The sequence below is a fragment of the Panthera pardus genome, unplaced genomic scaffold (assembly GCF_024362965.1).
Source record: "Panthera pardus isolate Hobbes unplaced genomic scaffold, ASM2436296v1 HiC_scaffold_27, whole genome shotgun sequence".
In the NCBI taxonomy this organism is placed as follows: domain Eukaryota; kingdom Metazoa; phylum Chordata; class Mammalia; order Carnivora; family Felidae; genus Panthera; species Panthera pardus.
The window spans coordinates 90,238,941-90,265,198 of NW_026526843.1; positions in this window are offsets into that span (position 1 = coordinate 90,238,941).

Below are 26,258 nucleotides of genomic sequence, written 5' to 3' on the forward strand. Positions count from 1 at the left end.
TTTCCAATGAGAATCGTTTCGAACCTGGAAACAAAAGTCCCGCTGACGTCTCCTGTTTTCAAGGTGGTCTCCCGTTATTCTGCATTTCTGGGGAGTCTCCTCTGATGGGCCAAACTGTGTGCCCTGCAAATTCATAAGTCGAAGCCCTAACCCCGGTACCCGAGAAGGTGACTGCCTTTGGAGAGAGGGCCTGTGAAGAGGTGATCAGGCTCGAATGAGCCGGTTCGAGTGGGTCCTCATCCGATCTGCCTGCTGTCCTTATAAGGAGGAAATCTGGGCACAGACAGGGGCACGGGGGGGGGGGGGGCCTGCGCACAAAGGCACGACCGTGTGAAGCAGAAGCAAGAGAGTGACTGGCCGCAAGCTAAGGGGAGAAGCCTCAGAGGAATCCAACCCTGCCAGCACCTTGATCTTGAACTTCCAGTCTCCAGAACTGTGAGAGAGAAAGCCTCTTTTGCTGACGCTGCCTGGCCTGTGGGATTCGGCTGTGACGGTCCGCATGGACAAATAAACTACCTGCACCCCGATCTTGGGTACGGAGTCTGCTTTTTTGGGGGCGTGGGGAGAAGAAATTTAGGACACCATCCTCCGGGGACGGCAGGTCGGTGCTACGTTAAGGTTGCCCTGGTCTTATGCTGGATGTCACGGACCCAGTCTCCACGGTGGGGTCTGAGAGCGGTTTGTACGGAAGCCGGCTCATCCCCCTCGGGCAGAGAAGGAGACAAGGATCTGGAGACCTGGAACAAGTCAAAAACATCTTCATAGTCACCTTCTCATGTTCAGACGTGGGGGCCGGTTCACTGAAAAGAGCCGGGATCCTGTGGAGAAGTATACAGCAGGAGCCGGGGCCGGGATAATGTACGGTACTCAGTGCATGAATACAAATGCTTTTATTCACGTGAAATTGCTTCAGAATGAAGGGCTGCTCGAAAACTGACCGCCAAATGGAGCATTTTGTGTTACAAAATAAAATTGCATCCCTTCGGCTCCGAGAAAAATGCATATTGCCCTCATCTGAAATGTGGTGATAATTATATGCCACATTATTCATCCTGTGTCATTTCTGGTCACATTCAGCATTTGGCACAGTGGCAATTTAGGGTATGCTCGAAACAAAGGCAGTCGCGCCAAAGGCACAGGGGACGTATCGCGGGCGGCCAAGGTAGAGCGCGCGGTACCTCAAGGCTCGCTTCCTCCTGGGATGGTTCGACGGCAATTCACATGTTCTCCGTGCCCGAGGACCAGCTCTGGCGGGCCTTTCAGGGAAACGGGAAGAGGGGAAAGTGGGAGAAGGAAACCCAATTAAATAACGCAGAGGAATCAGAGGAGGGCTGTGTGTGTGTGTGTGTTTGCGTGCACGCACCTGCGCTCCCACCCTTGCACGCTCGTGTGTGTGTGTGTGTGTGTGTGTGTGTGTAGCAGGTGAGGAAAAGCAGGGTCAGGCGCTCTGGCCTGAGAAGTCTTGGGGGTGAGGGAGGATTCGTTGTTAGTGCATAGTCTCAGGCTGTTAGTTACGAGCTGTGTTATTTATCTGTTGCTGAATAAGGAATCGCCCCCCCCCCCCCAAACTTAGCGGCTTAGAACGACAGTTTCCCAGGGTCAGGACTCCAGGGCCGCTTAGCTGGGTGGTTGAGGCCCAGGGTCTCTCACGAGGCTGCGGGAAAGCTGTCAGCTGGGGCTGCAGTCAGCTCAAGGCTTGAGCAGAGTCCTCCGGCCCCACTTCCAAAATGGCTCAAACATGTGGCTGTTGGCAGGAAGCTTCAGAAGATCCGTTTCCAAGCTCGCTCACGTGGCTGCTGTCAGGCCTTTGTTCCTCCCCACGTGGGTCTTCTCTGGGCTGCCAGAGTGTCCTCATGACGTGTCAGCTGGTGACCTGAGGGAGGGAGAGAGAGCGAGAGACTGAGCCAGAGAGAGCCGAGGACTGAAGTCACAGTCCGTTTGTAACCTAATCTCCAAAGTGACGTCCTATCACTTCTGCTACATCCTGTCCCTCGGTCCAGCCCACCCTCAGGGGGGGTGCGAGCACCAGGAGGTGGGGATCGCCGGGGGCTATCTTACAGGCCGCCTGCCACAGAGGTCGGGCCCTCGATCACCGCCACCATCCCAGAAGGTTCTTGGGCGTGAGCAAGTTCCCGTCACCACAAACGCGCGTCCTTGCCCTGACTCTGTTTCCCACCTGTGTCTCTCAGAGCAAAGACAAAAGTCTCTCGAAGAGTAGGCTTCCGCATCTATAATATAGGGACAGTGATGCCAACCTCACAAAAGTGGGCCTAGGTGAATGACATAAGCCGCAAAATGCTGTAAGACGAAAGGAATCGCATTGGCGGCCTTGAAAACAGCGTGCTGCTACCCGGCCGGGATTGGGGGACCTGGGGTTTATGTGGGTGACAATTTCTGCTGTGGTGGGCTCCTGGCTGCGGGCCACATGGCGCTGGGCAGCCTGGAGCCGTTTGCAGGAGCAGCGTCTGGCCACCCCCTGGGAGCTCCCGTCATGCTCTGGGGTGCGCTGTCCCGGGCAACATCAAGGAAGGCTGGTAGTGACTTGGGGGACAGGAGGACGTCACTTCGCCTACAGCTCTGTCACTTATTAGCTCTGGGGCCAGACAGAAGCTCCCTCTGGACAGGGCTCTGCCTGCCCTGCTCGCTATCATATCTCCTGCTCCTGGCACAAGTCCTGCCTGAGATTCTTTTTAATTTAATTTTTTAATTAAAGCCTGATTTGCATGCATTGAAATGCACAGGAGGTGTCCAGGGCGATGCATGTTGGCAAATATATGCTTCCGGGGAACGGCCACCGCGAGATACGGAACGTTTCCCTCACCCCCAAAAGTTCCCTTGTCCCGTGCCCAGTCAATCCCGTCGGTCGCCAGAGGCAGCCCCTGTTCTGATTCCCGTCACCCTACGTTAGTTTGGTCTCTTCTGGCATTTGATGTAAATGGATCACACAGCACGCATCCTCTCGCGTTTGGCTTCTTTTGCTCAGCGTCACGTCGTGGGGCTGAGTAGTATTCCGTTACTCGGTTACACCACGATGTGTTCACGCATCACCAGTTGATGGATATTTGAGTCACCTCCACTTTGGAGCTATCGCAAGTAAAGTTTGTATGAACGTTCCCACGCAACTGTTTTTTCGGAACAGAGGCTCTTATTTCCTTTGGGAAAACACCGAGGCGTGGGGTTGTCGCATTATAGGGTACTTGTATGTTTCCCCTCGTGGAGGGACTCCAGGCTATTGTCCAAAGGGCCCTGCCATTTGATACGCTGGCCTGGCATTTGAATCTTCTAGCAGAAGGGTAGAGGTTGTCTGTGTCCGGGGGTGCCTTGGCCCCTGCCGATGCCAAGCTTTCTTACCCAGACTTCCAAGCTGCGATGCCAGTCTCCAGTCACCTTCCACTAAGTCCCCTTTTGCCCAAGTCAGTCAGACTCTGTTTCTGTTGTTTGCGATCCGGGAACTCTAGCTAACGGATAGGGCGCCTGCCACGCAGTCGGTGCTCAATGAATCCAGACAGCGACAGGGACAGGGAGCCGGACAAAGCTTCTGGGTTGCGTGTGTGGAGGAGGGAGGCGGGTGCAGCTGCAAAACGGGAGGGGAGGGGAGGGGAGGGGAGAGTTGGACGGTACTTGGGTGTGCACGTGTAAGGCCCGTTTCATACAGCGTTTTAGTCCCTTCTGGTAGGAATGAGGAGCTTTAAGAAGAGGTGCCTGCCTTTCAGGAAGGGAAGAGGGTTTCTGAGGTTCCCGGGACACGGACCTGGTGATCTTCCCATCCCTCGGCTTCGAGGAGGAGAGGCCGGTCCTCTGACAGGCCCCACCCCCTAACGCGAGGCCCCTTTGAAACCTGCCTTAACCTGGGGACGCCTGGGTGGCTCAGTCGGTTAAGCCTCCGACTTTGGCTCAGCTCATGATCTCAAGGTTTGTGGGTTCGAGCCCCGCGTTGGGCTCTGTGCTGACAGCGCCGTGGCTGCTTCACGTCATCTGTCTCCCTCTCTCTCTTTCTGCCCTACCCCGCTCATGCTTTCTTCCCCTATGCCCCCCCCCCCCACCGTCTCAAAATTAAAAAACAAAGACTTAACAAAGAAACCTGCCTTAACCTTAACCATGCCAGGGGGGACGTATGGCAATACTAGCTGCTTTATTTATTTATTTAAATGTTTATTTATTTTTGAGACAGAGAGAGAGAGAGCAGGGGAGGGGCAGAGAGAGAGGGAGACACAGAATCCGAAGCAGGCTCCAGGCTCCGAGCTGTCAGCACAGAGCCTGATGCGGGGCTCGAACTCACGGACTGTGAGATCATGACCTGAGCTGAAGTCGGAAACAACCGACTGAGCCACCCAGGTGCCCCCTAGCTGCTTTTGATTCACGGGTCAAGGAAAAGCCCCTACAACTTTTGGACTTGTTTATTTATTTATTTTTAAATGTGGATTTATTTGTTGAGAGAGAGAGAGAGAGAGAGAGAGAGAGAGAGAGAGAGATTGAGTGAATTAGCACATGTATGCGAGTGGGGGAGGTGCAGAGAGAGAGCATCTCAGGCAGGCTCTGTGCTGTCAGTGTGGAGCCCGACGTGGGGCCCAAACTCACGAGCCCCGAGATCATGAAATGAGCCAACACCAAGAGTTGGACACTTAACCGGCTGAGCCACCCGGGTGCCCCGAGGACTTGTTTACTTTTGGCACTTGGTTATTTTGGGCCATAGGGACTGGAATGCACCTGAGGGGGAACCACGCCCACCATGAAATGATTTGGGGGGGGGCGTACATTGTTGAGAGGAGACGCAGGGAAACAGGCTTTTTGTTCATTTGAATACCTTCGGAAATGCGGATGGGAAAATACTGAGCAAGAGAGGAAGCTGTCTGTGGGTACTGGAGGGGGGGGGGGTGGGGGGAGGGCCGGGGACGGGCTGCGACTCTGGGCTGTGCCATTCAGCCCCCGGGTGATGCCCTGTGGGTCTAGCTTCCGTCCTCTGGACGGGGAGGACCTCTGGGAGCTGACGCTGGCGGTGTCTACACTCGCTGCATCCTGGTCACGCCGGTGGGCTTTTTGAGGCTGAAGGAGATGGAAAGGACACACCAGCGCTGAGCTCGGCCCTGCACGGAGGGTGGGCGGCTTAGCTGGGTTTGGTCTGTGGGGATGCCGCCTCCTGCGTTTTTACCGGATCGCTTTTTTTAAGTTCAGGTGTAACTTCCACACAACGAAATGCACCCATCTTCGGTGCTGGGGTCCGAGGAGTTTTGGCAAAAGTCTACCCTTGCGTCGCCCAGCCTCCTGTCAAGAGAGAGCCCATTTCCATCACCCCCGGGGCATTCTCTCGTGCGCCCTCCTTTTTCTGACTTCCAGTACGCTGGTTGAATTTTGCTTGTTCTTGAATTTCACATCAGTGGAATCACACAGCGTCTCCTCTTTCACGCTTGGCATTCGAGATCACCCAAGTGGTTGTATTTAGCGAGACTTTGCAATTTCACGGAGGGAGAGTGAGGTGTACCCCTTTGCCACACGCCAGCATCCTGCTCCTCCTGGGGCCGGACATCCCGCTGGATGGGAGGAGGCTGCTCAGAAACTGTTGAGGGAATGTTCCGCAGCGGTCTTGGGGTGCGCCTGGCCCTCTCACGGGATCCTGACCAAAAGGCGTGAGTCGACACCGTTCACACACAGGGATAGGGTGTGGTCCTGGCCAGAGCTGTTGACGTTTTTCACACGATGGCCACGGACTGCCATCACAGGCACCCGTAAGCGCTCTGACGTTGTATGCACAATTTTGCATGCACACGATGTCTTTTTTTTCTGGGAGAGGGTTCATAGGCTTCGTTGGGTTAACAAAGGTCAAGATTGCTAGTGGCCCCCCAACACGTATGTTTTTTCTTTTTTCCAAGTAATGGAGCCCTGGAACTCTTTCTGGGCACATTGTCCACGTGAAGTAAAGACTACACTTCCCAGCCTCCTTTGCAGGCTAGAGGTGACCTGTGATTAATTGTTGGCCAAGAGGATATAAGTAGACATGTCAGGTGCAAGTTCCAGGAGGTGTTCCTAAAGGGAAAGGGACCTTTTTTCTTCCTGCTGGCTGGAGTGCGGATGTGCTGGCTGGAGCGTGAGCAGCCATCTTGGACAATGAGGCGGCAAAGAAACAAGACAGAGGAGGTCGGATCCCTCACGAACATGGAACATTATACCGAACTTGGACTGCTTCCGTAGACTTTGTGAGGCAGGGAAACACATTTTCCTCTTGTGTAAGCCACTATTCTCGGGTTTTGTGGTACGCAGCTGCCAAGATAAGACTTCGACGATCCCGCCTTCCACGCCGTTCCAGGGTTTGTCTGTATGGCCGCTAGCATACGGCAGAAGCGATGGCATGTCCCTTCTGAGCTTTGGTTATAAAGACTGCTGCTTCTGACTTGGGTTCTGTCTCTCTCTCTCATGGGTCACTGGCTCTGGGGAAAGGTATGTCATGAGCACCCCTACGCAGAGGGCCGGTGTGGCAGGAAACCGAGGCCTCCTGCCAACAGCCACACGAATGAGCTTGGAAGTGGGTCTTCCTGCCCCAGCGAAGTCCTGAGAGACTGGAGCCCCAGACGACCTCTTCCCTGTAGCCTGAGCCAGAACCCCCTAGCCGGGCTCCTCCTGGATTCCTGACCCTCAGAAACCGTGTGAGATGATGCTTGCTGTGTTAAGCTGCTAAGTTTAGAGTGATTTGTTACCAAGCAATAGATCATGAATACAGGCTTCCTGTCACCGGAACAAAGACAATCCTGCAGATACAACCCACAGAATATTAAGAGCTACTGTGCTAAGTAACATCTAGGCATCTCGGTCCCTGGGTTCTAGCCCCCCAGTTTCCAGAAACGTGCTCTTGGCGTTCGGCAAACCATGTCGCCAGTCTGGGCCTCGGTGTCCTCGTGTGTAAAGTGAGACAGTTGCTCTAGCTGAGGCTGGCCTTTTTCCAGCTAAAGAGTCTCAAATTGCGGAGAGTAAGGAAGGCAGCAGAGGGTGGGATGGGCAGAGACCAGAGTGTTTTTCTCCGGCTGGCATAAAACTATAGCAACACTTTGGTGAGGCTTCTTGGGTATTTCCCCAGTCTGGGAGGGAGGAGCGGGTGAGGCTAAGTGAGAACTGAGTTGCTCTGCCTAATAAAGTAGGAAAAATTGCCCAGGGGGCGGTCTGCAAGTGGGGGAGGAAAGGGGCAGGGAGAGAAGAGGGACCAAAGGAGGGAAGCCCGTGAACATGGCCGTGGATCGGGGCCAGTGAGAAATTTCCTAACGCCAGGAACTGCTGATGAATATTTTAAAACACCGAGAAGTATCATTCAGGTTGTTACTTGTATTGTGCTATTTCTAAGACTCTAAACTCACACACACACACACACACACACACACCCTGCCACTGTTCCTCGTTAGCCTGGCAGGGTAGCCCTGGGGAGAATTTAAGGGCACAGAAACAGCATCGGGCAGGCCTGGCTTTGAATCTGGGCTCCGTCTTTTACCAGCTGTGTGACCTTGAATCTATCACATCCCCTCTCTGAGCCTCGGTTTGACCTTATACAAGGAAGCTAAGATAAAGCATCCTCTCTGGAAGTGGCTGAGGAGAAATCCAGAATCTGCCCTCAAGGCCCTCGGCCAGGGCTGAGCTCCCTGCCGGGGATGCGAACTGCAGGCCTCTGCCGTGAGTTCTCAGGGTCGTCCTTCGTCTGCTTCTACCTGCTACGGGCCAGTCATGCTTCTAGAAAGGGTGAGCTGAAGCCTCCCCTGCCTGGTGCGCACCTGCCCAGCTCCCCTCCATCCCCCAGCCACGGGAAGAGACTGCCCTGTGGGACACCGTCCCTGAGTGTCCCTCCTCCCCTAGCCTGGCAGCCCAGGCCACCCTGAGTGGGTGTGTGGGTGGCTTCCGGTGGATACATAAGGTCCAGGCCGGTGGCTCAGGGGCTGGGGTCCTCTTCCCTCAGAGGCGGGGCTCCCAGAAGAGAGGTCACCTTTCTCTTGGTGCCCTGCTTGGTTTTCTGGGTCCAGAAAGACTTTAACCAAGTGACCCGACCCCAGCGGACCCCAGCGGACACCAGCGGGGCACGCTGACTGGGAGTTGGCCCGGGGAAGGGGTGGGACAGACGTGCTGGGCCTGGGGTGGGCACAGCTGCCTCACAGAGGTCCCGCGGCTGGGAATGACAACAGTGACAGTCATCACCGCCCAGGTGGTCACCTCCTGCTCCCTAGAACCCAAGGTTCCGTGGACCCTACATCTTGGAGGCTGTCCCTTGGGGGGGTCGGACAGCACCAGTCCACATGGAGGGGGAAGAAACTGGGGCACAGAGCTATGTGGGAGGCTGTGGAAGGTGCCAAGGGGACAGAAGCCGTAGAGGAGCCTGCTGTGATCCTGGTGACAAACATCTGTCATCCCTGCTGATGCCTAGACACTGAACCTCAGACGTGCGTCCTTTATCTGTCCTTTCGGTGTCTCTACAGAGGGCTCATGGGATCTTGGCCAGGACCCAGCTGAAGCTGGTGGCTCCTCGCTGGACCCCAGAATGGGGGGGGGGTGCGGGGGCGAGGTGGGCGCTGACTAGATGCCCCGTCTAGGCTGCACCTGGCAGGGTTCCCCAAGGGGCCCTGCCCCAGCCTCGCCTCGGCAGGGTCCGAACTGGGTTCTCTGTTCCACTGTCCGTTCTGTGAACTTCTGTCACGCAGGTCCAAGTCTCGGAGCGGCTAACAGACTCTTCAGCAAATTCACTGGAGAGTGGTAGGCACCCAGATGCCAATGTGTTAATGACGCGGGGGAGGGCTGTATTAGGCCGCCACACCAAAATACCACCGACTGGGTGGCGTAAACAAAAGACACTTATTTTCTCGCTGGGTCCTCCCTCTGTGTGTTCCCTCTGTGTGTGCATGCCGCCCTGGGGTCTGTGTGCCCACGTTTCGTCGTCTTACAAGGACACCGGTCAGATTGGATTAAGCCCACCCTAAGGGCTCATTTTCACCTAATCACCCCTTTAAAGGCCTTGACTCCAAATGCACTCACGTTCCGAGGTCCTGGGCATTAGGGCTTCAACATAGGAATTGTGGAGGGGGAGGCACACAATTCAGCCCTTAACAAGCTCAGTCTGGTGCGAGTCGTGGGACTGACCCTGGGCACGGAGCTGCCTGTCGAGCAGACGGACCTACCCAGGAGCCCAGGCCTTGGGTCCGAAGGTCACTTGACTCTGGCAAATCAAAGAGGACCACGAATGCTTTGACGCTTGTCCCATTGAGAGTCAGGGTCTGTCACTTCCGAGTGACAGACCGAGTCTGAGCTGGGTCCGGCTGCTTTAGCTAACGGCAGAAGTGATGCCGTGGGAGGGTCAGGCTTAGCCTTTATGAGAAGTGGCACCCGGGGCGCCTGGGTGGCTCCGTCGGTTGAGCGTCCGGCTTCGGCTCAGGTCACGATCTCGCGGTTCGTGCGTTCGAGCCCCGCATCGGGCTCTGTGCTGCCGGCTCGGAGCCTGGAGCCTGCCTCGGATTCTGTGTCTCCCTCTCTCTCTGCCCCTCCGCTGCTCATGCTCTGTCTCTCTCCGTCTCAAAAATAAATAAAACATTAAAAAAATTTATATATATAAAAAAAAGAATTGGCACCTTCTGCCTTGGTCTCTCGGGGCCCCGAGCCACCACGTCAGAAGCCGGACGGCACTACTGGAGGGACCCCGTGGAGAGGTGGTGATCCCCCTGGCCAGGGAGACAGGCCCCGCTGAGCCAGCCTCCCACCTTTCTCCGTCAAGGTGCCAGGCACGGGAATGAAGCCGTCTCGGATCCTCCAGAAAGCAAGGCCACTAGATGAATGCCACGAAGTGACCCCAGTCAATGCCAGGTAGAATTGCCCAGCCGAAGAATTGCCCAGCTGAGCCCCGCCCTGCCTTCCTCACTCCCGCATCAAGTGGTTGTTTTATGCCACCGCTTTGGGGTCATTTGTTACGCCGCGAGAGATAGCTGGCTATTTGGGGACTCAAGGCGGGGTAGTGGGAAAGGAAGTCGACGATGCTGAGCGATGTTCTTGCCAGGCTGGGGGACCGAGGCTGGGGGACCGTTCTCCCCTCCACAGGCTGAACAGGAGGGACTACCTTCCCTGGCCAGGGCTGAGAGGGCAGGCATCCTCTTTCCCCTCAAGCTCCATTTTCTGGAATCCAGCAAAGCCCTGGGCCGGGGGCTGCTGGCACTCCCGAGGCCATAGAGGGTCAGGGAGAACTATTTCTGAACACCTCCAACGAGCTGGTGAACCCTCCAGGGATGAGATGCCATTCGATCCACCTCGGTTATCTGCCAGGAGGCCTCATTTCCTGAGTCGCACCAACCCGAGCCTGTGTTTGGACTGAGAACGTTCGGACTGCCCAGCCGGCGCCCTCCCCCTGCCCTGCCCGGGGCAGGTTGGGAGGAGGGTTGTGAGGGGTGGGGGGGGCCTGACACTCGGGGGGGGGGGGCGAGGGGTCGGGTTCCAGACCCAGGCGGGCCACGGCAGGTGGAGGTGGGCTTCGGCCCCTGGCCCCAGCCTGGCCCACACATGGGGACCGGGCCACAGATCCGGCCCGGGAAGCAAAGTCTGGGCATCTTACTACACTGGCTCTGTGCCCTCGGGCAGGTGTGCATACACCTTTGAACCTCAGTTATCTTATCTGTTAAATGGGTGAGTTAGATTAGGTGATCCACCCCCCCCCCCACCGCCGCCAAAACTTCCAGCTCTAAAGAGTCTCCACTTTTGTTATAAAATCTGCCCTTCCTTCCCTCCCTCTCTGTCTCCCTCCCTCCCTCCCTCCCACCTTCCCTTTCCCTGCCTGTCCTCATGGATCACGCAGTCTAGTAGCAGGATGTGGAAGATTGTACTTTCCAAAGACGGCTGTGTCAATATATGTCGTCCCACGTGCTGGTCTCCTGGTGCCCATTGACACGGTCGATGTGCCCAAGGCCGGTCATCATGGCAGAAGTGATGCCGTGTGGTGAAGCCCCAGAACGCCCCAGAACTTCTGCCTGATCTTGCGGGGCTCCCTCTCAGAAGCTGCCGCCATGCTGGGAAGGAGCCCAGTGGCCACATGTAGAAGCCACATGTAAGGGCTATGACCCCGGCCCCAGCGTGAACCCCCAGACGTAAGGGGGGGGGCTTTCGGACGAGTCCCCCTAGCCTTCCAGTTGCCCCAGCTGATGCCGAATGGAGCCCAGATGAGCTGTCTCCACCATGCCTGCTGGAATCACAGATTGATGAGCAAAAGAAAGGTCACTGTTTTTAAAAAAATTTTTCTTTAACATTTATTTCTCATTGAGAGACAGAGAGGGGCACAGCATGAGCAGGGGAGGGGCCGAGAGACGGGGAGACACAGGATCCGAAGCAGGCTCCAGGCTCCGAGCCGTCGGCACAGAGCCCGACGCGGGGCTCGAAGTCACGAACCGGGAGATCATGACCTGAGCCGAAGTCGGACGCTCAACCGACGGAGCCCCCCAGGCGCCCCCAGAAGCGTCGCTGTTTTAAACCATTCAGTCGTGTAATTTGTTATGGAGCAGTGGATAACCAGAACTGGGGGGGAAGACAGGTGGAAGAAAAAACCGTAACCCTGTATATGGTACTGTCTTCAGCAAAGGGATATACATGCCACCACCTGGGTGCCAGGAGAGGAAGAGAAGCTTTAACCCATGTGCGTCCGTGTTCGCGTTTGTGGGCGGTGGGGACGCGGAACCCTGCCGTGGAGGAGACGGGGCTAGGAACGGAAATTTCCAGGCGGACAAAACGGGGTGGGGACGGTGGTCTAGGGCCCGGTCACCGAGCCGCTGGGTCACAGAGGAGCAAGGTCTCCGAGCTGCCTGGTCGCAGAGGTGGGTGGCGGTGCAGGGCTGAGGCCCAGGACGGCATGTTTGGCGCTTCCCTCCCCCCTCCCACCCCGGCGCCCCACCGCAGCTCTCATTTACGCATTATTTTCCCCTAATTGCATCTGAGGCTGTGGATGCCAGCCAGGGAGGGCCTTAGATCGCATCAGGGAGCCATCTGCAAATCCTCGTGCAAGGGGGTGGTGGCCTGAGGGCAGCTTTCCTGAGGGGAGCTAATCCCAGGCAGGCTGGTAGCTCCTTGCGGGAGGGGGGGGGAAAGCCGGAGGGGGGGCACTCCTCCCTCCCCCCGCCCCCGGAGCCTCGTCCTTCAGATTCTGGTCTGTCATCTGGATGGCGGCTGACTTGGGGCCCCTAGTCCTTGAATGGTGGGGGTTGCCGAGTCTGGGCCTCCCCCCAGATGTAGGGGGTGATCGGTGCCCTCGTGTGACAGCTCCGGAGTCCGAGAGGGTGACACAGAGCCGGCGTAGGTGGCTTTCGGGCAGCCACTCTGGGCACCTGGCTATTCTACCGGGAAGAGGCGAGCAAGAGCCGGTCCTAAAACCCTCATCCCAGCAAGGGCCCTGGTGCTAGGCCCCCACAGCGCTCACCTGGCTTCCGTCAGTCAACGTCAAGGTGAATGCATTAACATGAAAGGGCCTTGAGGTCTTTTAAGGCCCCTGCATAAATCCAGCGTTCCCCAGGTGCCAGCCTGTGCCAAGGGCCCCACACCCCTCCGCTCATTTACTCCCCCCAGCAGCCCCTCAGGAAGGGGCTGACTGTTGCTATCCCCATTTCAATGGTGAGGAAACTGGTTTCAGGTGCCCAAGGCCACTCGGAGTGAGACAGGTCTATTTGACTCACGGCTCCGCGCTCCCCACCACGCACCCACGCTGCTGGGAAGACCAAAGAGATGCCATTGTTCCCTTTGTCTGGAGCCAGGCCACTGGGGACAAGTCCCACTCTACCCTGGTGACCTTGGGCAAGTTGCTGAGCGTCTCTGTGCCTCAGCCGCCTCACCTGGAAGACGGGAGCGCGCACCAGCACCTGCCTCCGAGCTGGGGTCGGAAGGGAATGAATGAGCTTAGGTCAGAGCAGGGCCTGGGGGTGCTAAGTACTGAGCCGTGATTTCCCCCACAGCGCTTCTGCCCAGGTACTAAGTATAGATGCCGTTTATCCTTCCTCGCTGGTGGCACCGTGGGTGGTCGTGACGAGCCCTATCTGCCTGTTAGACGGGAAACCCCTGGAGGGTGTAGAGACCAACGTGCTCCCCTCTGCCCCATTTGGGAGGCCTTCTCCATGTCTGCAGCATGATACAGATAGGAATTAAAGCCGGCTCCTTCGGCCACAGGGTCTTAGAAAGCCAGGGAGGAGGGAGACAGAAAGGAGAGCGGGCCGGGTGCCGAGGGGCTCGGTGCCCATCCTGGGGAGCCAGACCTCCTTGCCCCACCTCTGCGGGCGGCCTGGGCCTGCCCCGGGCCTCAGGCCCCCACCGCTTTCCAGAACCCCGACGAGCGTCCTCTTGTCTTCCTGGGACTCCTGGTTCTGGGCTCCTTGTCTTGCCCTATTCCCCGCGGCTCTGCACAGGGCCCTTGGCAAGGGTGGCCGGGGCGCCGGAGGGAGGCTTGCTGAAGTGCGTTGCAGTCTAACGAGGCGGTGTCCCCTCTCGGTGGCCCCTCCCCACCCCTGGCCACTTGCTGTCTGCTCTTGGGCTCCGCTCATCCTCAGACTTGCAGAAACCGAGCCTCCCTCCTGAGCCCTGCCCGGGGCCTCTCAGAATGCCGGTGGTGGCCATGGGCAGGGCTGGGGAAGGGCCCAAGCATACCGGGTCCTTTGCCCACCTAGCTCTGTCCCAGGGCCTTCCGTGGCTTCTCTTCAGTCCGTCGTCACCCTGCTGTCTTTACTGTCCTGCCCCGTCCTCTTGCCCTGTCTGCCCGCCCCGGGCGCCTCAGGGGCTGGCTATGTGATGGGCCCAAATGGGAATGGCTCTGGGTCAGGGCTGGTAGGGTGCGGCTGAGCCCAGCACGCAGGCAGGCCCTGTGCCTGCCGCTAACTCTGTTTGCCGTATTTCCTGACAGTTGCCATCAAGGGGAAGTTGACTGGCAAGCTCTTGTCCTTCTTTCGTGCCCACGTCCCATAGCCCTCCAGATCTCCTTGTCTTCCCCGGAGACTTCTAGAACTTCCAGGTTGAAAGGAACCCAAGAGGTCATCTTGTCGAAACCCCTGCCTCCAGCTGCCTTGATCAAATCTTCCTTTCCACTCTGCAGCCCAGGTAAGCTGTCAACGCCAAACCTGGGTCTCTCTAAAACGTTCGCTGGCTCCTTACTGCCCTCAGGGGAAAGCGTGAGCTCCTTAGCTGAGCTCCCAGGAGCTGGCTGTGATGAGGCCCGGCAACTTCTCCAGCCCCATCCTGTGCCACCTACCCCAGTCGCCCCGTGTTCTGGCCACATGCGGCAGCTGCCGGGTCCCCGGTGGGCTAGACTGGGGCCCCATTTTTCCCTGTGGCTCCCTTTTCATCTTCCTTCTCTCCCCTGCGTCCTCATTCACCTGGGCCACCTCCTCTGTGAAGTCTTCCCTGATAACCCCCACTCCAACACTCAACAGATCACCTGCTCCCTGGGCTCCGTGGTGGGCTGAATAACCCTCCACTGTGGCCTCGGAGAGGGGCGCCCGGGGGGGCTCAGTCGGTTACGTGTCCAACTCCTGATTTCGGCTCAGGTCACGATCTCTGGGTTCGTGAGATCGAGCCCCTGCATCGGGCTCTGCGCTGGCAGTGAAGGGCCTGCTTGGGATTCTCTCTCTCCTGCTCGCTGCCCCTCCCCACTCTGTTTAAAAATAAATAAACTTAAAAAAGATGGAATACCGGGGATGGTTCCGGATTCTCCATCGCGCTGCTTCTCCCACCCGGCCAGAAGCCCCTGGAGGGCAGGGGGGCACGTCTTTCTTGGTTTCACTTCCTTAGGACCTAACATGGTGTCTTAGATAAGAACTCTCTGGTAGCTCGGGGAATCACGTGCATTTGAGAGTGTGCTCTCAGGAGAGACCAGTGAGGGTGTCAGGAAGCAGGAGTAGCAGAGGAGTGGGGTAGGCGAGGATGTGGTTTCAGGGGGAGTCTGGCCTCCGCCTGATCCGGAAGGGGAGCTCCCGGTGTCGGTTGCGGCGGAGAGTGTGAGAGAGTCAGAAAGTGAGATCTAGAAAGAAAAGGAGCAAGATGCATGAGCCAGTGAGAGAGGAGGCGGGGGGCCAGAGAGGGGATAGGTGGGATCGGGCAGGAAAGAGCAAAGTGGTGGCTGGGGGAGACAGAGGGGGAGAGAGGGAGAGAGAGAGAGAGTGCGAGCGCTGGAGAGCGAGGGAGTTTGTGCCAGCATAACCCAAGCCTCAAGCCCCTGGCTGTCCCAGGTTCTCCGGGCAGAGCCGGGGACATGGTCTGGGCCCACATGGGTGAGAGACTGAGCAGGGCCTCCCTGGGAGGCTCCACGCGGCCTGCCCCTGGCAAGCTTCCTGAGGAGCCCCGGGGGTGGGGTGGGGGGAGAGTGGGGCCTGGTAACCAGGTCCCGAGGGCATTTCTGTAGAGATGTGCACTCTCTAATCCCACAGCATCTCCGGGAGGGGCTGGCCTTGTTCGTATTTCCATGTCACCTGACAGGGCTCCCAGGTGAGTCCCTGAGGGACATCCCATCCCCCCCCCCACCCCAGCTTCCCTCCTCTGTCCCCTGGGAAGAGAGAGACAACTAGGGGAGGGGCGTTCCCCCAGCGCCCCTGGCCTCTGTAGCGTTTGTCCAAACTCAAACACCAGGTCAGGGAAGCGGGTGGGAGAGTGGCCCCCCTGTCCTCCAGCCCTCAGGGGCCTTGCCCTGTTCCCACCCCCCGCTCCCCCCCCCCCCCACTGGGGGCTTAGCACCGCCTCTTAGAAGCCTCTCGTTGGCCTAGGTAAAACCGGTAGGTTCCCAGAGCCTTCAAATCTCAGCCTGCTTCATCATTAAAGTTTTTAAAAAAACTTTGTTTTGTTTTTAAAGTTTATTTATCTTTGAGAGAGAGAGAGAGAGAGAGGGAGGGAGGAAGGGGCGGAGAGCGGGGAGAGAGAGAGAATCCCAAGCAGGTTCCACAGTGTCATCGTGGAGCTCGAAGCCTCGAACCTCGAGATCAGGACCTGAGCCAAAGTCGGATGTTCAACCGACTGAGCCTCCCAGCGGCCCCTCCTCTTCCATTTCACTGATGTGTACAGCAGGATAGGGGAAGTTACGCAGGAGCCCAAGGTCACAGCCAGTGAGAGAGCTGGGATTTGAACTCAGGCCTTAGAGACTCAGACTTGTGATCTCTGCTCCGTCTCAGCCACAACCTGCCTGAGCCAGGCCTGCCTTCCTGAGGCCTTTTTTGGGGCGCTGGCCCGTGGCCTTCCCATCTCGTCTCCAGCAAGTGGATCTGGGACTTGGGGACCAGGCTGGGCTGTGGTGTTTAAATGAAGGCCATCCTCGGGATTAGAGCAAAAGTAGGAGAGGACACGGGCTGTAGCTGGCCAAGCCGACAGGGTGGCCTTGGTGGCCCATCGGAAGGCTGGGGGCGTGTTGCCAGCCCCACCCGCCAGCACTCAGCCAGCCGGGCAATCCGGATCTTCGGGCCGGCGTCAGCCCAGGGTCAATGCCGATATAAAACCCAGCCAACTTGAGCAAGACCGCCGACATATTTAAACAGATCTTTGAGAGCGAAGGGGCCGCTTGGGGATGGAGAGACAAGATGGGCCTCGGGCTGGGGATTAGAACCTTCTTTGCTTTAGGAATTTCTCCCGATGCCCTGACAGGGCCTTTGCTGCCTTTTCCTGCTCTTGTCCTCTTGAGGGAAATGGCACAATCTGTCCTGTTTAGTATTGAGTTCTGGGGGAAAGATGAAACCAACCTGCGCGTGCGTGTGCACACCTGTGTGTGTGCTGAGGGCGAAGGGACGTGGAGCTATTTAATTTTGTTGAGAAGCCAGATGGGCCTGCGGAAAAAGGGAGTCAGAACAAGAGATCCCGGAACATGGGCAATGTGGCTGCAGCTGAAGTCGTATCTGGGTTAAAAACCCCAGGAGTGTTCCTTTTCAATTTTTTGGTACAGCAGGATCAAGGAATCGATTCACTCTGGTTATGCTTCCTACCATTGTTTCTGTGGGCCGTGTTTGATCTGTGTTTCACGTGCAGATCTGCTATCCACGCTCCGAGAGAAATAATATATTCTGCATTGCACTGGGTCAGGCTCAAGCATGAAAGCCCTTTTTATTATTGGTTTTTTTTTTTTTATTTTTTGGATGATTTCAAAGACACCCAGCGCCCCCCCTCCCCCAACACACACACACACACACACACACACACACACACACACACACATACGAGCACACACACTGTTTGGGTAAAGGATTAAGAAAGAATGAAAGGTCCAGTTGCAGAACATGACCAGGGTTCCAGAACACGGATGGGGCTGCGGGAGTGGCTGAGGCTGTGGCCTTCACCCGCTGACCTGGGCCAACCGGGTCCCCTCTGCAACGTGTGCTCCCGACCCCTGCTGGCAGGGGGGATACAGCAGACCCTTTGACGGCGCGCCCGGTGAGGTCGTTATTAGTAACAACAGTTTCCAGTGAAAGAGAGTAATTTTCACAAAGGAGAAGTCTTCCTCTTCCTTGAGGTCAAAGCTGAACGGGGATGAAAAGGACATTCCCCGACCGCCCCCCCCCCCCGCTCCCCCAACCCAGCGCAGGATCCTGAAAACATGAAATGCCGAACTCCTCCCAGCTCTAAATTGGCCTGGGCGTTTGCTGGAGTTTTAAGGGGCCGGAGGGGGGAGTCGCAGCAACGTGGTGGGGGCGGGGGGTGGGTAACACACACGTGAAAAATGTGAGGCCAGACCGGCAGGGCGAATAAATAACCCGGTGCTGGCAGAGACGGGCCTGGTGTTTTAGCGACGGGTTGTAAAAGTTCACGGGAGCCGTTTGGACTGGAAAGGGCCGTGTGGGTATTGCTGCCAGGCTGAAGAGATAAAAAAGAAAACAGCCGCCGGGGTGGGGGGGGGGATCGCAACACGAAACCACCCACGGAGCGTCCACCCAGCCCGTCCCCTCGCCGAGCCCGTTGTGTGCCCGTGATAACGTTGCACTCTGCGCCCTGTCCCTTTCTTTAGATAAGGTGTCCGCCAGCTTTCTGTCGCCCAACCTGGGGCCTCAGCGCCACACAGGAACGCGACTCTCTGATGCTGCCGGCCCGGGTGTCAGCAGCACCCCGAGGGGCCCGCGGCTTTGTGTCTCCAGCACGAGGATTTGTTTGACAACGGGCTTTCCTTCAAGACCGTCCTTCCGGGCTGGCACGGCGCGTGGGTCCCCGGAGACACGACAGGGCGGTGCAGAGCCGAAGCAGGCACCTTGGGCCATGGGGTCGGGCCACTGCCTAATTATGATGGCCACATAAAGGAAACGCAGACACAGTCGAGGGCCAAGGAGGGTCTTTGGTTTCACGGACTAACTGAAAAAGTTAAGCGCTGGGGAAGCAGGGCCGACAAGACTGGACTCATTCTATGGCACACAAAAGATTTTTAATAAGCTCGGAGAAGGGTCCCCACCCCCACCGCTCCTGTCTTTCTCTCCCTGTCTCGTTCCAAAGCTCCTGTGTTAGCCAAAGAGACAGCTTGGAAAAGCCGCCCGGGGGGTTGGCGAGGAGGCTGTGGGGGAGCTGTTCTGCCAGGCTGGTCCCCGCCCCGGGGTGAGGGGCTCCCACAAGGTCAAGGAGGGCTCCCCTGGAGAGCGATGGGCCAGGGCAACCGTGAGCTGTGGGAGTAGATCCGGAGACGCCGGGCGGGTGTCCAGGGGAGGCCAGCACACCCTCTCTGTTCCCATTTCCTTGCAGGCTTGCTCCGAGGATCCAGAATCTTAAATTGGCTTGATGATTAGCCACGGGGCTCCTGGAAGGGTGGGGGGGGGGAAGGCCAGAGGGAGGGAAAGGCTTATTTTCCAAGCAGGCCGGTCGGCCCGCTCACTCGCCCAAACCCCTTTCCCTTCATACTCACCGAGGGGTAGGCCTGGGGACAGCTCAGACCGCCTGGCCCTCCCACGACTGTTGTAGGGCTGTTGTCTTGGGGACGTCAAGGGAAGGTCTCATCTAACTGTCGTATTGTGACCCGTTCCGTAGATTGTGTAAAAGGCAGGGAGCAGTCAGCACGGAGTCAAGAGGTCTCAGGCGATCGTCAGCACGAATTGCCTGGTGCTGCCCGGGCGGAGACACTGACCGTGACTTCTGGTTCTCCTTTCCGTGACACACGTGCAATATTCTGACTCTGATTCCCAGGAACCTCAGAAAGGATAGCTCAAGGTGAACCTGGGCTTTCCTGCCCGTGCGGAAAGGAATACGCCCCACTGCCAATGGCTGTGTTGGCACCTGACTTACGCATCGACTTTTTGAGTTTGTCCTGGCTGTCCTGGGTCTGCTACAGGTACACTGACCAAATTTTGTTTCTGAGTCGGTCACCAAATGCGGTCTTCCCCGGTGCCCTCCTCTGCCCCCTGAGAGTTTCACTGCCCTCTGAACTGCAGCCCGTTTCTGGAGTAATGGAAAATCGATGCCCTAAACAAAAGGAAACAAACAACGAACCATGACACCTTGCTTATCTAGAAGTTACTCGACTTAGCAACCTCAAGTATCTGGAACAATCTGGAAGAGCCAAAATATTTTAGGAATTCTTTGCTCTAAAGTCCATTGATGGGAGCGCCTGGGTGGCTCAGTCAGTTAAGCGTCTGACTTCGGCTCAGGTCACGATCTCACAGTTCGTGAGTTCAAGCCCCCTGTCCGGCTCCGTGCTGACAACTCAGAGCCTGGAGCCTGCTTCAGAGTCTATGTCTCCCTCTCTCTCTCTGCCCCTCCCCCGCTCGCCCTCTGTCTCTCTCTCTCCCAAAGAAACAAATAAATAAATAAACATTAAAAAAATGTTAAGACATAAAATAAATAAATAAACTTAAAAAATAAAGTCCAGGGGCGCCTGGGTGGCTCAGTCGGTTGAGTGTCCGACTTCAGCTCAGGTCACAATCTCGCGGTCCGTGAGTTCGAGCCCCGCGTCAGGCTCTGGGCTGATGGCTCGGAGCCTGGAGCCTGCTTCCGATTCTGTGTCTCCCTCTCTCTCTGCCCCTCCCCCGTTCATGCTCTGTCTCTCTCTGTCTCAAAAATAAATAAATGTTAAAAAAAATTTAAAGAATAAAAAAAAAAAATAAAGTCCATTGATGGCAGACCAGGGAAGATCCTTTTTCTATGGGAGCCTATTTACTCTTACGTCACAAACTATTTTAACAACCCAGATGGCTCTGAAATTCCTCCCAACCCCTGCTTTCGTTGTTGTTTTTGTTTCGACTTTGATGGCTGGGTGTCCGTGGGTGCCATTAGCCAGGGTCAGCCATGCGAGCGGAGAGGGAGAAGCTGGAGGGAAAGGTAGCAAGGGCCTGTGGGGACAGAGACCGAGAGGCTTCTGGGATATGGGAAGCAGCAGGAAGGGGTTATTGTCCACATCTGAGCAAAAGAGGCGACAGGAACAAACCAGAGACAAGAGCTCAAGGGGGATGGCAGGGTGGAGGCCATCGAGTGAAGGCGCAAACTGATGCTCATGGCTGCCTCGTCTGTCAGCACGACACAGTTGTCCATGTTGTGAGCTGTGTCAGTGTCCTCAAAGCAAACAGGAAAATTCGAGATGGTTTACTTAAAAACAGGTGCACTTTTGTTTTTAAAGCTTCACGTTTACAGGGGGTGAGCTTAGCCTGCGTGTTCACGTCCTTAAAACAACCCATTCTTCCCTGCTGCTCCTTAAGGGACGGGTTCGTGTTTTCCCTACATCTTAAAGCCAGAAAAAATTTCTGCTGGCTGCCCAAGAAAACTCGGTATATTTCACTTGACATCGGAAGCGTGTGGCATTCCTTTGAATGCAAAATGCAAGAAGCATGCCCATCAGAGCGTCCTTTAGTTTGAAAACAATTGATTTGGGAGCACTGTTTCCTGGCTTGGGGGCGGGGGAGGGTCGAAAGGTAGGAAGCCGGGTGGTCCCACTCTCTGTTCCTGACAAAGGAGAAGGGGACCCTCGGGCTGGCGGAGCCCACACTGGTGGCTCCATGGGGGCGACAGGGCTAACCCGAGAGCTCCCTCCTCCCTTAGGCCTGGGGATGAGCTTGGGCTTCCGTTGCTGCGCATTTTTTTTTTCTCAGGGTGATTGTCTGTTTATTTTTTTAAAGTCTGCTGGCAGATTTTGTTTATAGCTTATTTTTATTTACTTTGAGAGAGACAGAGAGAGACAGAGAGCGAGTGGGGGAGGGACAGAGAGAGAGGGAGAGAGAGAATACCAAGGAGGCTCCGCGACGACAGCCCAGAGCCCCATGTGGGGCGCGAACCCACGAACCGTGAGCTCAGGACCTGAATCGAAATCAAGAGTTGGGTGCTTAACTGACTGAGCCACCCAGGCGCCCTGAGAACCGCTGCTTTACAGGGAAGGAAGTTCATTTCTTGGACATCCAGTGCTCTGCCTGGCATTTAATAGGCACTCAATGCATATTTGTTGGAAGGAAGGAAAGAAAGAGAGCCTGGAAGGAGAGCCCGGCAGAGTTCAGCCGACCCCAGGAGTCTGGTTTTCCCTTTCAACCTTTTGGAGGGAAGATGGGGTGGGAAATCCAGATGCAGGCTTTATGAAGGCCTTATTGAGCGCTGTGAAACCAGCCGAGTGGCGGTGACTCCCGCTGCCCGCCCTGGGCCATCCCGGGACACACACGGTGACAGGGCACCCCGGCCGAGCGCTCTTGACTTCCAGCCACGCCACACAGCTCTTCCCACCCTCCCCCCTCAACCCCCCCCCCCCCCACACACACTCCGCCCGCCCGCCCCCGGCCTTTGATGAGAGACACGGAGCGAGTGAGTGGCTCGCAGGGAAGGAGAACGCTCTTTCCTCAGCCCTGGGGACTTGTTCAGCTGTTCGGCATTTAGCAAAATCTGGCATGCATTCTGCACAGCCCTGCACCCCTTCCCTTCCAGCTCCGACTCAGCAGCATTTCAGAGCAAGCTTCCACTGCCACGGACCGCATCCTTCAGGACGGGGGAGCCGGCACTCGGGCTCTGCCCGCGCGGCCTGGCTTTGGGGGACCTCTATTCGCGCTCTGGTCTCGTGTTGGGGGGGGGTGGGCTCCCCCCCCCCCCCCCCAGCTGGAACCCAAGCTGGCAGGCGCACCAGGGGGCTCTCTGGATTGAGGGTGCTGTGCCTGGCCTGAAACGTTCCGGTGATGATAATGACTAACGTGCGCCGTCTGTAATTATGCGGTCTCTAAGCCCCCGGGGCTGGGATGGTGTATTTGCCTGTGCTGTTTGGGGGTTGATCCTGCTGTCAGCGCTTAGCAAGAATTAACAGTGACGCTCTGCGCGCCACAGTCATAACACTAAATCTGATCTGCATGTTTATGATTCATTAAAAAAAAAAAACAAAAAAAACCAAAAAAAAAACCACCCCACCGTGGCTGAAACCCCTCCAAGCCCATCATTGAAAGAAATTATGCTCAGTTGAAAGAGCGATTTGACGTCACGGAGGCCCTACGTGCCTTTTCATGAGCGGCTGGAATTAGAAGCCCGCGCTTCGGCAAGTGTAAACGGGATCCAGACTTGGAAACCTCTGTGCAGCCAGCAACCTGTTTTCCAGGTGCGGGGTTGCTCACTTTCCGGATCCTCTGAAGCGAGGTATTTTTAAGATCCCTGGCAGGCCACCGACGGCACGCTCATCACGCCCTTCTGGGCCACACCAAGCTCCTTCAAAACCGTGTCGGTTCCGGGAAGACCAGCCTGTTTTACTTTTTCCTCTCTCTGTCTGTCCCTCTCTCTCACTTTTTTATTTTTTATTTATTTTTTTTTGCGTTCTAGGAGAAGCCCACGCTTAAGTGGGAAGGCTGGCCCGCGCCAGTGACAAAACCCCCGGCATTCCCAAATCAAGGAAGAAAAAAATTAATTGTAGATGATGGGCTGTTTGTGGTTTTTGGTGGCACCCATTTACTTTATTGCTTGGTAATTTAGAGTTTTCTAGGAATTCTTTTCCATGAGGTCAGAACCCATGGGGGTAGCCTTTCCCTTTAAGGTCCCGGCAGCTCCGTCCTGTGGGGGAAGCCAGGCTCTGGGCAGCAGGGCTCCAGGGTCAGACCTTCCATTGTTCCATGGACGCTTGGGTATGTCATGCTTCCATATCCACAAAGGAGGGTCATAGGAAATCCCCCCTTGCCCTGTCTCTTATTAAAAAAAATTTTTTTTAAATGTTTATTTATTTTTGAGAGAGAAAGACAGAGCGCAAGCAGCGGAGGGCAGAGAGAGAGGGACACAGAATCCGAAGCAGGCTCCAGGCCCTGAGCTGTCAGCACAGAGCCCGATGCGGAGCTCGAACTCACAAACCGTGAGGTCATGACCTGAGCCGAAGTCAGACGCTCAACCGACAGAGCCACCCCGGCACCCCAACACCCCCTGTCTCTTAGAGTCAAATAGGGATCAGGAAACAAAGCGAGACACGAGGGGCATTTGATCGCTTGGGAGAACTTAACAAATTAAGTTTTTGTTCCACTTACTACTGCTGTGTAACAAATGACCCCAGACTTAAGTGTTGTAGAGTAACAAGCATTTGACTACATTCACAGATCTGTGGGTCAGAATTTAGGCTGGGCTCTGCCGGGCAATTCTTTTCTTCTCAGCATCCATTGATGGATGAGCCGGGTCTAGATGCTTCTCTCACATGTCAGGTGCCTCTCAGGGCATGAGCCGTCGTCCAGAACATCTGTGCACCGTCCCCGGCAGGACAGTCTTGTGGTTGGGCTTCCTATGTGGTGATCGGCTTCCTCTACGGTTAGTATCCCATAAGTCACAAAGTGTCACGCATGCCATACCCTCTCAGTTAAAGTGGTCACAAGGTTACTCGGGTTTAATGGGAAGGGACATAGACTCCAACTGTTTTTTTACAGACCCTGATTCTTTTTTTTTTTAATGTTTCTTTCTTTACTTTTGAGAGAGAGAGAGAGAGAGAGAGAGAGAGAGAGGGAGGGGCAGAGAGGGAGGCAGAGAGAGAATCCTAAGTGTTCTCCACGATGTCAGCTCGGAGCTTGACTCAGGGCTCAGACTCACGAACGGTGAGATCATGACCTAAGCCAAAATCAAGAGTCAGAAGCTTAACTGACTGCGCCACCCAGGCGCCCCTAGACCCCGATTCTTGATGCGAAGAGTATCAGAGGATTTGGGGGCTATGCTTTACAACAGCTCCAGAGTCTCAGCTGATACGACCGTTCATTTAGTGCCTTACATTTTACGGTGTGGTCACCACAAATGTTTCTTTTGACTTTTGCAAAAGCTTTCTGATGGGGAAACTGAGGCTCGGAGAGATGACCTGATCTGCTGAAGTTTGTATGGCAAATGAACAATGAGATGAGGGGCACCGGGCTGGCTCAGTTCGTGGAGCGTGCGACTCTTGGTCTCGGGGTCGTGAGTGCGAGCCCCACGTTGGGCAGAGATCACCTTAAAAAAAGGAAATTAAAAACAAACAAACAAGCTGAACCTTGAATCCCCTCTCCCAGCTAACAGATTTGGAAGATGTATGTCGTGCCGATGAGACGCACAGAAAGTTGTTGTCTAGAAGCAATTAGCGTCTGTATCTTTGAAAACAACGTTTTAAAATACCTGATGAGTTGTTTGGGAGATCTGTCACTGACGCGGGTTGCCATCTCCCCTTTGAGCTCTAAACCAGTGGGCCGACAATAAAATGCTAATTCGTCTAATACAAATGTGGAGAATTAAAAAAAAAATGTGGAGAATTATAGAAGTCAAGCTCAGCAGACTGGCAGCTCACAGGGTAAATATTTGATCAGTGAGTAAAAATTCAAATTTGCACTATTTGCTGAAGGTGAAAAGTATATTAGGGAATGAATGTAATGGGGGTTAAGTGGGTCTGTAGGAGGCCTCCTCCAGGATCCCACCCCCAGAAGCTCAAGTCGAGACCACCCTCCTGGGGGAGGGGGGGGGAGCATGGGACCGTGGGAGTCAGCTGGTCCCGTTTCTGTGCTCACAGGCGCTTGTGTGCGCCACACCCTCCCGTTTTGTTCCCCCAGTTCGTATTGGAGCGGACATTCCCCCCAGGCCTTTCTTTCCCGCTACCAAGGAAGTCGGGAGCTGCCCGTGGCTTCGCCGCTCATCGTCTGCCGTGACTTCTGTCGCCCTGGCTGGGCTTCAGGATCTGCGAAACCAGGCAGGTTAGGACCGAAGTCAGGAAGGGGGATCAGGGCCGGGCTTTGTCCAGAATGTTCGGCTCTGTCAGCACGTGTCCGCAGACCTATTGTGTTCCTCTGCAGGGCCCTTAACACGAGCCCAGAGAGAGACATCGCGCCTCCGAGCAGCCCCAGGCAAATCAGGAGGCCGGCGGGTATCCGGAGATCGTGTCGGTCCCCCCAGTAAGTAGGCCGGAAAGGGGAGCCGGGGCCCCGGGTTCTTTGGAGGTGAAGCCACACGGCCGAGGGACAGCTGGTTACTGGCAAGCCATGGCAGGAGGGGGACGGGGCTGGAGGCCGGCGAGGACCGCGTTTGCTACAGCTGATGAACCAAGCAGTGGAAGTCTTGTGGTCTTGATTGGTTTGTCCTAGTTAACGAAGGTTGACCTCATCCGAGGCTCCTCCCGCGCTGGCCAGGGCCCTGGCGGGCGGCACAATGGACCCTGATGACCGGCCCCGGAGAACCGACGCTAAAGCCCAAACGAGCCCGTAAGCATCAGGCCCCCTGCCGTCGCAAGCTGTCACGGCTGCTGGTTACGAGGATGCAGGGCCTGAACGAAGCAGGAAACCACGGCGGAGGCATAAGACCAGAAGTCTCATCCGTCGGCCCCGGGAGAAGTGAGCAAATCAGAAACACCGAGCTAGGCTACTGTCACACTGACTTCCAGACACGCATTGGCCTCTGGAGGACCAGCAAGGGGGCAACCGGGCCCAGAGGACGAGAAGGAGATTTACGTGTCCTGATGTGCCCGGGAGCTGAGAAATTAAGGGGAGGGGAGAGGATGTGGCCTACATGGGCCAGCGCCAGCCAGATCCCCCCTTCGGGGTCGACCTCGCCTGCCCAGAGCACCTTACCCAAGGCCGCACTTTCCAGGCCGCCTGTGGCTGGTGGGGGATTCCTACTCCTTCGGGTTAGTTGAAACTCTACCAGGCCTGCATTGCAACCACACTCCCCGCTCGGCCCTGTCCTGCTTCCCCTCCTTCCTTTGAGAGATTGATTGATCTCTCCCTCACATCCTGCCCCGTAAACTCCATCTCAGGGTCTGTCCTCAGGGAGCCCTGCCTGCCACAGAGGGTTCGCCTGTACCTTCGGGTCACTCATTCCATCCCCGGGACCAGCAGGACTCCGGATGCCATTTTATTGTAGTCTCTGGGGGTTCTGTCCAGTTTTCTTTACAGTGTTCCAGAAGGTTCCTCCGC